A 3,955-nucleotide genomic window follows, 5' to 3' on the forward strand; every position below is an offset into this window, starting at 1 on the left:
CTTCTTTGCTACACTTCAAAGCGAAGATGAGGAGCAAGCCCAGCTGGTAAGCCACCACTTGGGATCCCACAACCCATATCAGAATGCCCGGTTCAAGTCCCAGCTCCTCTGCTTCCAATTTACCTTCCCGCTAATGTGCACCCTGGGAGGCGACAGATGAGGGCTCAAGTAGCTTGGACCCCTGCCACCCACGTGGGAGACCTGAATTGAGTTCCAGGCTCCTGACTTCACCTGACCTGGCCCTGGCTGATGCCGTCATTTGGGAGAGTGAACCAGCAGTGGAAGTTCTTTGTCTTCTGTCTCTCTGCCCCCCCCCCCCCACAATCTCTCTGCCTTTCAAATGAAGTGAAAACAAGTAAGTAAAAATATAAAATAAAACCCATAGAAGACAGGAGCCTGCTTACTCCAGCTGGCATTCCAGCTTAGAACAGGACAGATATGATGAGCCAACTAGATATTAGAATATTTTGAATCCCTTCTGATTGGGCACAGGACAGATTCCAGAATTTTGGAGAGTGCTGGAAACTGAGGTTCCTCAGGGTCAGCTCTGTGGGGCCAGGACTGTGTTTCTCCCATGGGTCTGCTGCAACCTCACAGGCACAGTGCCTGGCATGGGAGCTCCATAAATATTTACCGAGTGAATGAATGAATGCCTACAGAAATAGGAAACCAGGCTGGGCATGATAAATTCACAAACAGGAATGTGATGACATGAATAAGAACAACCATCAGTCAATCTTACTCCTCTCACTATGTACTCTGATATTGCCCAAAAGAATGGAATTTCTTTTTTTAAAATATTTATTTTATTTATTTGAAAGAGTTACAGAGAGAGGTAGAGACACAGAGAGAGGTCTTCCATCCACTGGTTCACTCCCCAGTTGGCCACAACGGCCAGAGCTGAGCTGATCTGAAGCCAGGAGCCAGGAGCTTCCTCCAGGTCTCCCACACAGGTGCAGGGTCCAAGCATGTGGGCCATCTTCTACTGCTTTCCCAGGCCATAGCAGAGAGCTGGATTGGAAGAGGAACAGCTGGGACTAGAACCAGTGCCCATATTGGATGCCAGGGCTTTTAACCCACTGTGCCACAGCGCTGGCCCCAAGAATGTAATTTCTTATGAGTGACTCATTCTTGGAAGAATCTCTGCCTAACATTGGAGGTATTCTTTGCACAAGCAGTCTCAGAATGGTGACTTTTGGATGATCTTTCCAGGTTGCTCACACTAGCAGCTTAGCAGATAAAAGCAAAAGGGTCTTATAATCACGTTTCTCCTTCTTTTCTGGGGACAGAGCGAAGACTAATGAGGCAGGAACTCAGCTTCCTCAAAATGCTCTTCAACAGTTCACAAGCTGTGAGGAGAAAGTGCTGAGGTGAGCTTTTGGCGAGGCCGGGGTAGGGTTAGGATCTGGGCTGTGGGCACTCAGTGCAGGCAGAATTCCTGAGCCACCTCCTAGTGCCCTCAAAACAGTGCTATTGGGTGGGTGAGTCGTGGAGAAGAATGGCCCCTCTGAAGATACACTCACAATAAACTAAGTCCACTCTGTTCAGTTCACTCAGTGCTCCAAATCTGCACTCTCGGTGAGATCTAAGTCTTGGTGCAAGAGGAATGGGATTCTTTGTGGTACTTAATTGAGGGCTTCTTGGTCTTTATAGATTCTTCTACAGGCCTGGAATGCCTCAGGTGGCCCTGGAGTTAATGTGCTTCAGAACTGGAGGTGGTTCTCCCCAAATCCCCAGAATGTGGTGTGGGTCCGTCCTGAGTTGCAGAGACTCAGATTGGTTAAGTGATTTATCCAAGGCTTCCAGCTGGTACGGGGAGGAACAAGAGGAGGCAGGACTGACCCCCATGCCCAGGTGAGGTGTCCTGACTGTTAGCTCGGTCTTTTCACGACCATCTTTGGCTTTCTATTTGGCCCAGGTACCAGCCGTTCAAGCCCTCCTCCTGCCACACACCAGGCGAATAGCCTGGGGCCTCTGCTCAGCATTTTAGGCCGTTGCTACCTAGATCTGTGATGCCAGAGATCTGACCTGAGATATTCCATCCAGGAGAACCATGCCGGGTCTCCTGAATGTTCCCTGGGGTCTGGGTGGGGTAGAGGTTGTGGCTTCCTACACCTTCACTAAGTTCTCGGTATATTCACAACGGTCCACTCTCCACCACTGTTACAAAGGTGATGTAGGATTACCCGTAAAGGGGGACCACTGTGCAGGCGGAGGGGAGAGCAGCTCTCTGAGTGGGACAGGCCTTTGTTTTCCTTGTCTCTTGCATCTGTATTCATGTGTCAAGGTCATGGTGCTGACCAGGTAGAAACCCATAGCAGGAGAACTTGCAAAGGCCAAACAAAAGTAGCTTTAAAAAGCAAACAAGCTAGAATTAACTTGACAAAGCCTGGAAAGCAAACGGATAAACAGCCTAAAATAGCAAACAGGGGAGGGACAGAAAGAGATCCTAACCTTCTAGAAAACTCGATCATAGCTGGCAAGACTGCAGTTTCTAATGCTGGAGGATGATAAATTATTCAAAAGGAATAATCCTAGCTCCCACTCACCGCAGCACAGGAGTATTGATTCTGCTGTTACCAGCCCGCCGAGGCCTGCTTTGTAAGATGTCAATGTGAAATGGAGGAGAGACAGCGTCTCTGCTCTGGATATTTTTACCCCTCACTTAGTCTGAGATTTCATTTGCTCTTCAGAAGGTCTCCAGAAATAAACTGTTCTTCCGGTCATGTCAAACAGCAACATGAAGATCCATTATCCACATATGTTTTGTTGGTACTGTATTTGTTGTGCTTAGTTAGGATTGCAGATACTAGAAGACTGATTCAGAACCCCTGCCCACACCCAAGAGCACTCTCCAGTAGCTAACTGTTAGGCCAGTGCTTTTTAAATTTCCATGTGTGTAAGAATGACCGGGTGGGGCCGCTTTGTGGCTCAGTGGGTGAAGCGGGATGCTTGCAATGCCGCCATCACATGTCAGAGCACAAGTTCAAGTCCTGGATGCTCTGCTTCTGTCCCAGCTCCCTGCTAATGCACCTGGTGAAGCAGGGGATGATGCCAAAGTATTCTGCCCCTTGGGGACCACATGGGATTCTGGGCTCCTGTCTTTGGCCTGGCCCTGCCCTGACCTTTGCAGCCACCACAGGTGGAAGATCCTTGTGTGTGTGTGTGTGTGTGTGTGTGTGTGTCTCATCTCTGTCACTCTGCCTTTCAAATATTTCCTTTACAATGAGTTGGGGATCTTGTTGAAGTGAAATTCTGGTTCAGGAGGCAATCTGCCTTTCTTACAGCCAGTGCCGCTGCTCCACAGACCTCTCTTTGGATGGCAAGACACTGGATGGCTGTACAAACCAGCCCCACCCTCCAGACTCTCCCTACCCGAGTTTAATGGGCCCATCACACCGAGTCATGTCTCTGCTCAAACCTCCTCTGTAACCTACTAATAAAATCCATTCAAGATCCTGTACACATTGACCCTGCTTGTTTTCTTTTGCTTTTTAGTAAAAGATTGATTGATTGATTGATTGATTGATTTTGAAAGGCAGAGTTACACAGAGAGAGGGAGACACAGAGAGATAGGTCTTCCATCTGCTGGTTCACTCCCCAGGTGGCTGCAAGGGCCAGGCCTGGGCCAGACTAAAGCTAAGAGCTGGGAGCTTCTGCACCCACGTGGGTGCATGGGCCTAAGGACTTGGGCCATCCTCTGCTGCTTTCCCAGGCGCATTAGCAGGGAGCTGGATCAGAAGTGGAGCAGCTGGGACACAAACTGACACCCATTTGGGATGCAGCTGTTGCAGGTGGTGGCTTTACCTGCAACATCACAATGCTGGCCCTGACCTTGCTTGTTTTCTAATCTCTCTTTTTTTTACTACTCATTTCTCAGGACCTGCCTCTCAACCAAATTAAAGTATCTGCTGCTTGCCAGCCGTGCTGCCCTCCTTCCTTCATTCTGCGGTTT

This window comes from Oryctolagus cuniculus, chromosome 10 (assembly GCF_051225735.1).
Source record: "Oryctolagus cuniculus isolate XC-2025 breed Fujian yellow rabbit chromosome 10, ASM5122573v1, whole genome shotgun sequence".
NCBI classification, from domain to species: Eukaryota; Metazoa; Chordata; class Mammalia; order Lagomorpha; family Leporidae; genus Oryctolagus; species Oryctolagus cuniculus.